Source organism: Melanerpes formicivorus, unplaced genomic scaffold (genome assembly GCF_026170545.1).
Source record: "Melanerpes formicivorus ecotype bairdi unplaced genomic scaffold, bMelFor1.0.p_v2 SCAF_242, whole genome shotgun sequence".
In the NCBI taxonomy this organism is placed as follows: Eukaryota; Metazoa; Chordata; class Aves; order Piciformes; family Picidae; genus Melanerpes; species Melanerpes formicivorus.
The window spans coordinates 92,501-102,500 of record NW_027142594.1 but is presented as its reverse complement, the minus strand read 5'-3'; positions in this window follow the sequence as shown (position 1 = coordinate 102,500).

Sequence of the window (10,000 nt, the reverse complement as noted above, 5' to 3'; positions counted from 1 at the left end):
CCCCGCCACACGCAGCTGCTCGCGGCCGGCACCCGCGGGTACCCGGAACCGAGGACGACACCGGCGCCTCACGCGTTTTAGGACACCTGAAAACTCACGGGGCCACGCAGCAGTCACAAAGCCGGTTGCGGTCGACCGGTCCCCGAACCCTGCCCCAGCGCCGGGGGGGAGGTGGAAAGGGGAGGATGCGGCAAGGCACGCGCCGGGCCGCTAACGCCACGGCTCCCCCCCGCTCGAGCCGCTCGGGGCTGGGGGAACGAGGACGACACCTCACACGCGACGGGAAGCGAAGTGGAAAGGAAGACCGCCCTTGCCCTGCCGGCCGGGGGCCCTTTCCGACGCGACCCGAAAGGCCTCATCGATCAACAAGGACAGAAGGAAAGGAAGCCAGCGGAGGCCCCACGGCCTCGCTCTTCTGGGACAGACACAGCCACGCGCACCCGCCACCGCCCTCGGGAGCAGCCAGCAGGCACGGGGCTCGGCGTGCGGGCAACACGCCGGAGGAGCAAACGGGGCGCCCTCCAGAGATGGGGGGGGGGGGGGCAAGCTGCACCGGGCCGCACCGGCTCACAGGGCACCTCTGCCTCCCCGAAATGTGGGCTTGCATTTTCCCTCAAGCTGCACCGAGTTACATCTCCATCACGGGGCGCCCCTCTGGAGCCAGGAGGAAGCCGTGCTGGGGCACCGGCTTGCCCTCCTCCCCCCATGCCGGGCTCCATAGCATACGAGTGGCCAGTCACCGCCGCTGGCTTTTCCCTTAGATGCCGTGCCCCCGCGGGCTGCGGCTTTGGCCATGGGGGGGAACCCCCGTGAAGAGGGTCCAGTGCTGGGAACTCTCTCTGCCCCTTACCGGGCTCTCTCTCGCCGTACCTGGACGGGCTTGCTTTCCATTCTTGGTGGGACCGACGCCGGCACCACGTCTCCCCGGCTTTCTCTGCCCCCGTGCCCCACCGGGCAAACTTCGCTTCGGGGGTTCCACACTTTGGCAGTGGCCGGCGCCAGCCACTCGTCAACTTTTTTTCTTTTCCCCGCTTTCGTTGCCGAGCCCGGGCTGGGCTCCGGCTCACGGACGAGCGAAACCCATCCAACACCGCTGAGGGTGCGCCAGCGGCCGCTCCAAACCGCCGCGCCTTTGTTCGGCCCCGCGGGTCCCCTCTCTGACCCGGGCGAAAGCCACCGAGAAGCCAGACGGACCCCTGCCCAGCCGCCTGGCGGGTGGCTTGGAGCAGCCGCTCGGCAGCGCTGCCCTGGGAGTGCTCGGCGTCGCTTGTTCCCTCACATACGGAACTGGAGGGCCGTCAGCTCCGCGAGCGCACAACCAGCCGACCTCCGCCCAGCGGCAGGTCGCAGAAATCACGCCGGCTTGTACGATGACGTAGGCGGAGGCAGAGCGCAACAGCGACCCCTTGGCGACAAGCGCGATCTCCGCGGAGAGCACGTCTACTCGCCGAGGGAGAGCACGTCTACTCGCCCAGGGAGAGCACGTCTACTCGCCGAGGGAGAGCACGTCTACTCGCCGAGGGAGAGCACGTCTACTCGCCCAGGGAGAGCACGTCTACTCGCCCAGGGAGAGCACGTCTACTCGCCCAGGGAGAGCACGTCTACTCGCCCAGGGAGAGCACGTCTACTCGCCCAGGGAGAGCACGTCTACTCGCCGAGGGAGAGCACGTCTACTCGCCCAGGGAGAGCACGTCTACTCGCCGAGGGAGAGCACGTCTACTCGCCCAGGGAGAGCACGTCTACTCGCCCAGGGAGAGCACGTCTACTCGCCCAGGGAGAGCACGTCTACTCGCCCAGGGAGAGCACGTCTACTCGCCCAGGGAGAGCACGTCTACTCGCCCAGGGAGAGCACGTCTACTCGCCGAGGGAGAGCACGTCTACTCGCCGAGGGAGAGCACGTCTACTCGCCGAGGGAGAGCACGTCTACTCGCCGAGGGAGAGCACGTCTACCTCCCGCCTGAGGGAGAGCACGGGGGGGGGGGACAAAGACAGGCGGCAGCAGCTTCGGTGAACGTCACCCGGGAGGCGACCGGGGCTGTCCCGGGGCAGTCCCGGGAAGCCGGCGTCCGACACAGGGAACCGTCAGCTGCCGGACCGGGGCGAATCCCCGCGGCCACGGCAGGGGTGGGGGCTCGAAGACAGCCGGCAGCCGCTTCGGTGAACGTCACCCGGGAGGAGACTGGGGCCCTCCCGGGACCGTCCCGGGAAGACGACGTTCGGCACGAGATCCCGGCCGCGGCCGGACCGGCTCGAAGCCTCGCGGTCCCGGCAGCAGCCGGAGCCGCTCGCCGCCTCGGGCTCCCGGCCCCCTACAGATCCGGCGACTCGTTCGCGGGCGGCGGGGGGAGGCAGTGGAGGGGGTGCGGGGAGAAGCGGCAGCGGAGGCGGAGGGGGGGGGGGCTCGAAGACAGCCGGCAGCCGCTTCGGTGAACGTCACCCAGGAGGCGATCGGGGCCGTCCCGGGGCCGTCCCGGGATGCCGGCTTCCGGCACGGGGTCCCGGCCGCGGCCGGACCGGCTCGTATCCCCGCGGCTCCGGCAGGGGGGGGGGGGGCTCGAAGACAGCCGGCAGTCGCCTCGGTGAACGTCACCCGGCCGGCGACCGCGGCCGTTCCGGGGCCGTCCCGGGAAGCCTGCGACAGGCACGGGGTCCCAGCCGCGGCCGGACCGGCTCGAAGCCCCGCGGCCCCGGCACGGGGGAGGCCCAAAGACTGGCGGCAGCCGCTTCGCTGAACGTCACCCGGCCGGCGACCGGGGCCGTCCCGGGGCCGTCCCGGGATGCCGGCATCCGGCACGGGGTCCTGGCCGCGGCCGGAGCGGCTCGAATCCCCGCGGTCCCGGCAGCAGCCGGAGCCGCTCGCCGTTCGGGCTCCCGGCACCCTACGGATCCGGCGACTCGTTCGCCGGCGGCGGGGGGAGGCAGTGAAGGAGGTGCGGGCAGAAGCGGCAGCGGAGGCGGAGGGGGGGGGGGGGGGCTCGAAGACAGCCGGCAGCCGCTTCGGAGAACGTCACCCGGCCGGCGACCGCGGCCGTTCCGGGGCCGTCCCGGGAAGCCTGCGACAGGCACGGGGTCCCGGCCTCGGCCGGACCCGCACTGGGTGCCGCCGCCTCGGGCTCTCGGGACGGTATGGATCCGCCGACTCGTTCGCCGGCGGCGGGGGGAGGCAGTGGAGGGGGTGCGGGGAGAAGCGGCAGCGGAGGCGGAGGGGGGGGGGGGGCTCGAAGACAGCCGGCAGCCGCTTCGCTGAACGTCACCCAGGAGGCGATCGGGGCCGTCCCGGGGCCGTCCCGGGATGCCGGCTTCCGGCACGGGGTCCCGGCCGCGGCCGGAGCGGCTCGAATCCCCGCGGTCCCGGCAGCAGCCGGAGCCGCTCGCCGTTCGGGCTCCCGGCACCCTACGGATCCGGCGACTCGTTCGCCGGCGGCGGGGGGAGGCAGTGAAGGAGGTGCGGGCAGAAGCGGCAGCGGAGGCGGAGGGGGGGGGGGGGGCTCGAAGACAGCCGGCAGCCGCTTCGGAGAACGTCACCCGGCCGGCGACCGCGGCCGTTCCGGGGCCGTCCCGGGAAGCCTGCGACAGGCACGGGGTCCCGGCCTCGGCCGGACCCGCACTGGGTGCCGCCGCCTCGGGCTCTCGGGACGGTGTGGATCCGCCGACTCGTTCGCCGGCGGCGGGGGGAGGCAGTGGAGGGGGTGCGGGGAGAAGCGGCAGCGGAGGCGGAGGGGGGGGGGGGCTCGAAGACAGCCGGCAGCCGCTTCGGTGAACGTCACCCAGGAGGCGATCGGGGCCGTCCCGGGGCCGTCCCGGGATGCCGGCTTCCGCCACGGGGTCCCGGCCGCGGCCGGACCGGCTCGAATCCCCGCGGTCCCGGCAGCAGCCGGAGCCGCTCGCCGTTCGGGCTCCCGGCACCCTACGGATCCGGCGACTCGTTCGCGGGAGGCGGGGGGAGGCAGTGAAGGAGGTGCGGGCAGAAGCGGCAGCGGAGGCGGAGGGGGGGGGGGGGGCTCGGAGACAGCCGTCAACCGCTTCGGTGAACGTCACCCGGGAGGCGACCGGCGACCGGCCCGGGAAGCCATCGTCCGGCCCGGGATCCCGGCCGCGGCCGGACCGGCTCGAAGCCCCGCGGCCCCGGCACGGGGGAGGCCCAAAGACTGGCGGCAGCCGCTTCGCTGAACGTCACCCGGCCGGCGACCGGGGCCGTCCCGGGGCCGTCCCGGGATGCCGGCTTCCGGCACGGGGTCCCGGCCGCGGCCGGAGCGGCTCGAAGCCCCGCGGTCCCGGCAGCAGCCGGAGCCGCTCGCCGTTCGGGCTCCCGGCACCCTACGGATCCGGCGACTCGTTCGCCGGCGGCGGGGGGAGGCAGTGGAGGGGGTGCGGGCAGAAGCGGCAGCGGAGGCGGAGGGGGGGGGGGGGCTCGAAGACAGCCGGCAGCCGCTTCGGTGAACGTCACCCGGCCGGCGACCGGGGCCGTCCCGGGGCTGTCCGGGGATGCCGGCTTCCGGCACGGGGTCCCGGCCGCGGCCGGAGCGGCTCGAATCCCCGCGGTCCCGGCAGCAGCCGGAGCCGCTCGCCGTTCGGGCTCCCGGCACCCTACAGATCCGGCGACTCGTTCGCGGGCGGCGGGGGGAGGCAGTGGAGGGGGTGCGGGCAGAAGCGGCCGCGGAGGCGGAGGGGGGGAGGGGCTCGAAGACAGCCGTCAGCCGCTTCGGTGAACGTCACCCGGGAGGCGACCGGGACCGGCCCGGGAAGCCATCGTCCGGCCCGGGATCCCGGCCGCGGCCGGACCGGCTCGAAGCCCCGCGGCCCCGGCACGGGGGAGGCCCAAAGACTGGCGGCAGCCGCTTCGCTGAACGTCACCCGGCCGGCGACCGGGGCCGTCCCGGGGCCGTCCCGGGATGCCGGCTTCCGGCACGGGGTCCCGGCCGCGGCCGGACCGGCTCGAATCCCCGCGGTCCCGGCAGCAGCCGGAGCCGCTCGCCGTTCGGGCTCCCGGCACCCTACGGATCCGCCGACTCGTTCGCCGGCGGCGGGGGGAGGCAGTGGAGGCGGTGCGGGCAGAAGCGGCAGCGGAGGCGGAGGGGGGGGGGGCTCGAAGACAGCCGGCAGCCGCTTCGCTGAACGTCACCCGGCCGGCGACCGGGGCCGTCCCGGGGCTGTCCGGGGATGCCGGCTTCCGGCACGGGGTCCCGGCCGCGGCCGGACCGTCTCGAATCCCCGCGGTCCCGGCAGCAGCCGGAGCCGCTCGCCGTTCGGGCTCCCGGCACCCTACAGATCCGGCGACTCGTTCGCGGGCGGCGGGGGGAGGCAGTGGAGGGGGTGCGGGCAGAAGCGGCCGCGGAGGCGGAGGGGGGGAGGGGCTCGAAGACAGCCGGCAGCCGCTTCGGTGAACGTCACCCGGGAGGCGACCGGGACCGGCCCGGGAAGCCATCGTCCGGCCCCGGATCCCGGCCGCGGCCGGACCGGCTCGAAGCCCCGCGGCCCCGGCACGGGGGAGGCCCAAAGACTGGCGGCAGCCGCTTCGCTGAACGTCACCCGGCCGGCGACCGGGGCCGTCCCGGGGCCGTCCCGGGATGCCGGCTTCCGGCACGGGGTCCCGGCCGCGGCCGGACCGGCTCGAATCCCCGCGGTCCCGGCAGCAGCCGGAGCCGCTCGCCGTTCGGGCTCCCGGCACCCTACGGATCCGGCGACTCGTTCGCCGGCGGCGGGGGGAGGCAGTGGAGGCGGTGCGGGGAGAAGCGGCAGCGGAGGCGGAGGGGGGGCGGGGGGGACGATAGTGGCGGGGGGCGGGGGGTGCTCGAAGGCAGCCGGCAGCCGGTTCGGTGAACATTCGCCGGGGCGGGGGGGCGACCTGTCCGTGCCCGGGGCAGCCCCGGGAAGCCGGCAGCCAGCACGGGGTCCCGGCAGCACCTGTTCCCTGCCCTGGGACTTGCCGTGCCCGGCGGCCGGTTGCCGGGTGGGGGGAGCGATGAGAGGCGGGGCGCAGCGGCCGGGGCAGCGCCGGGCCGCAGCGGGGGGCTGGGCGGGTGGGGTAGGCGTCGAGCGGCAAGCCCTCGGCTGCAGCGAATGTTCGGCGGTGCGGGGCGGGGGGGGGACGGGACGACACGTTGGGGGCGCCGAGTCCGAGCCACCCCCGGCCCCAGGGGCGGCCGGAGGGGGAGGCCGGTGCCTGGCCCTGGGAGCTGCTGGGCGCCGGATGGCCGAGGGTGCGTCAGAAGCCGCCCGAGCGGTCGAGCAGGTCCTCCAGAAAGGCCTAGGGTGGCTTCGAGGGCCCCGGGAGCAGTCGAGGGAGGCCTCCAGGCAGGTCTGGAGTGGATGGGAGGCCTTCCAAAGCAGACAAGGGAGGCTGCCAGCGGGGCCTAGGCTGGCACTGCAGCCTGTAAATGGTTGGGGGGGGGGGGCCTCTGGTGCGGCCTGGAGTCTCTGGGTGGCGTCCAGAGAGGTGCAAAAGATCCTCTGGTGCGGCCTGTGGTGGCGGAGAAGCCTGCAGAGCGTGCGGGGGAGGCTTCTGGTGCGGCCTGGGGTGGGTCGGAAGCCTGCAGAGCGTGCGGGAGAGGCTTCTGGTGCGGCCTGGGGTGGCTGAGAAGCCTGCAGAGCGTGCGGGAGAGGCTTCTGGTGCGGCCTGGGGTGGCTGAGAAGCCTGCAGAGCGTGCGGGAGAGGCTTCTGCTGCGGCCTGGGGTGGCTGAGAAGCCTGCAGAGCGTGCGGGGGAGGCTTCTGTTGGGGCCTGGGGTGGGTCAGAAGCCTACAGAGCGTGCGGGGGAGGCTTCTGGTGCGGCCTGGGGTGGGTCGGAAGCCTGCAGAGCGTGCGGGAGAGGCTTCTGTTGGGGCCTGGGGTGGCTGAGAAGCCTGCAGAGCGTGCGGGGGAGGCTTCTGCTGCGGCCTGGGGTGGCTGAGAAGCCTGCAGAGCGTGCGGGGGAGGCTTCTGCTGCGGCCTGGGGTGGCTGAGAAGCCTGCAGAGCGTGCGGGGGAGGCTTCTGGTGCGGCCTGGGGTGGCTGAGAAGCCTGCAGAGCGTGCGGGGGAGGCTTCTGGTGCGGCCTGGGGTGGGACGGAAGCCTGCAGAGCGTGCGGGAGAGGCTTCTGCTGCGGCCTGGGGTGGGTCGGAAGCCTGCAGAGCGTGCGGGAGAGGCTTCTGTTGGGGCCTGGGGTGGCTGAGAAGCCTGCAGAGCGTGCGGGAGAGGCTTCTGCTGCGGCCTGGGGTGGCTGAGAAGCCTGCAGAGCGTGCGGGAGAGGCTTCTGCTGCGGCCTGGGGTGGCTGAGAAGCCTGCAGAGCGTGCGGGAGAGGCTTCTGCTGCGGCCTGGGGTGGCTGAGAAGCCTGCAGAGCGTGCGGGAGAGGCTTCTGCTGCGGCCTGGGGTGGCTGAGAAGCCTGCAGAGCGTGCGGGAGAGGCTTCTGCTGCGGCCTGGGGTGGCTGAGAAGCCTGCAGAGCGTGCGGGAGAGGCTTCTGCTGCGGCCTGGGGTGGCTGAGAAGCCTGCAGGGCGTGCGGGAGAGGCTTCTGCTGCGGCCTGGGGTGGGTGGGAAGCCTGCAGAGCGTGCGGGGGAGGCTTCTGGTGCGGCCTGGGGTGGCTGAGAAGCCTGCAGAGCGTGCGGGGGAGGCTTCTGCTGCGGCCTGGGGTGGCTGAGAAGCCTGAAGAGCGTGCGGGAGAGGCTTCTGGTGCGGCCTGGGGTGGCTGAGAAGCCTGCAGAGCGTGCGGGAGAGGCTTCTGGTGCGGCCTGGGGTGGCTGAGAAGCCTGCAGAGCGTGCGGGGGAGGCTTCTGGTGCGGCCTGGGGTGGCTGAGAAGCCTGCAGAGCGTGCGGGGGAGGCTTCTGCTGCGGCCTGGGGTGGCTGAGAAGCCTGCAGAGCGTGCGGGGGAGGCTTCTGGTGCGGCCTGGGGTGGCTGAGAAGCCTGCAGAGCGTGCGGGGGAGGCTTCTGGTGCGGCCTGGGGTGGCTGAGAAGCCTGCAGAGCGTGCGGGAGAGGCTTCTGGTGCGGCCTGGGGTGGCTGAGAAGCCTGCAGAGCGTGCGGGGGAGGCTTCTGCTGCGGCCTGGGGTGGCTGAGAAGCCTGCAGAGCGTGCGGGAGAGGCTTCTGCTGCGGCCTGGGGTGGGTCGGAAGCCTGCAGAGCTTGCGGGGGAGGCTTCTGGTGCGGCCTGGGGTGGGTCGGAAGCCTGCAGAGCATGCGGGGGAGGCTTCTGCTGCGGCCTGGGGTCTCTGGGTGGCCTCTAGAGAGGTGCAAAAGACCCTCTGGGTTGGGCTGGGGTGGCTCTTGGACCCCTGCCACACAGTGGAGAGAGGCCTCCGGCCCGCCACCTGTGTCCCTGTGTGCCTGAGTGCCTGTGTCCCTGTGTCCCTGTGTCCCTGTGTCCCTGAGTGCCTGAGTGCCTGTGTCCCTGTGTCCCTGTGTCCCTGAGTGCCTGAGTGCCTGAGTGCCTGTGTCCCTGTGTCCTTGTGTCCCTGTGTCCCTGTGTCCCTGTGTGCCCGAGTGCCTGTGTCCCTGTGTCCCTGTCTGTGTACCTGTGTGCGAGAGTGTCCGGCACGCCACCCAGCGGCGGCGGGCAAGCAGGTAGGCGGGTGGGCGGGCCGGCGAGGGCCAGTGTGAGTTTGGGGGGTGGGAGGGGAGGCGGCAGCTGGAAGCGTCAGAGGAGGGGGCGTGGCTCCGGCTGGCCCCGGGAGCAGGTTCCCGGGACCGGGACCGGCTGGACCCGGCGGGTGGTTGATCCCGGGGCGGGGGGCAGAGGCGGCGGGAAGCGGCAGCTGCGTGTGCGGCGGGGGGGTGGAGGGCGAACCGCGGCGGGAAGCGGATGCTTCAGAGCAGGTTACGGGGGCGGGGACGGACGACACCACCTGTCCCCGCCCCGGGACGGGCTGGACCCGGCGCCCTGGACCCGGCGCCGTGTACCCGCCGCCGCCCCCGCCGCCGCCCCCCTCCGCCACCCCGGGACCCCGACGTTTTTTGGCGCCCGCGCCTTTTTTTGCTCCCCGCCTGCCCGCGCTGCCCCGGGCCCTCCCCCGGGGCGGGGCGGGAGGGAGGGACGGACGGACGGGTAGCCGGGGATCTCCGAGCGCGCGCCACCAGACCGAGGCGGGTCCCGGCGGCGGCGGCGGCGGCGGCGGCGGCGGCGGCAGCAGCAAGCGACGGCGGGGGGGGCAGGCTAGGGAGAGAGGGGGAGCGGCATGCGGTAGGGCTGGGGGGTTTGTTTCGGGGGGGAGGGGTGGGGGGGGGGTGGCAGCGGTCAGCGAGAGCGGGGAGAGGGGGAGCGGCATGCGGTAGGGCTGGGGTGTTTTTGGGGTGGGGGCGTTGGGGGGATTAGCGGGCGGGCGGGCAGCCCAGCCAAGCGGCAAGCCGGGGGGCGGGCGAGGGCGGCTTTAGGGCCGGAGGAGCGGAGCGCAACCTCCCCCGTGCAGGCTCCAGCGTGGAGAGCAGCAAGTTTTTGGGGACGGGGGACGACGGACGGGAGGGGCAGCGGCGAGAGGCTAGCTGCGGCAAGGGGCACCGGCACGGCCGCCCTAACAGCGCCGCCTCGGTCGCAGGGGTTAGAGAGCAGCCGGGCAGCCCGGGAGGGAAGCGGCAGCCCGCGTCGCGATCCCCCCTCCAGGGGACAATGTGGGAAGGGGAAGCCGCGGCGGCTTTGGCGGGGGGTGCCCAGCTGCTAGCGGCTTCGGGGGGCAGTTAGCGGCGGCGGGGGGGGGGGGAGATGGGTCGCGGCAGCGGCAAGAGATAACGGCGGGCGGGGGGGCTCCGTGCAAAGCGGTAACGGGAGCCGGGGGGTGTGGGGAGCTGGGGGTGGCAGCAGCGGCAAGAGGCAACGTCGGGAGGGGGGGCTCCGCGCAAACCGGTAACGGGGGCCGGGGGGTGTGGGGGGGGCGGTGGTGGCCGCGGCAAGAGGCAACGGCAGGCGGGGGGGCTCCGCGCAAACCGGCAGCGGGGGGGGGGGGCGGGGGTAGCGGCAAGAGGCAACGGCGGGAAGGGGGGGCTCCGCGCAAACCGCTAACGGGAGCCGGGGGGTGTGGGGAGCTGGGGGTGGC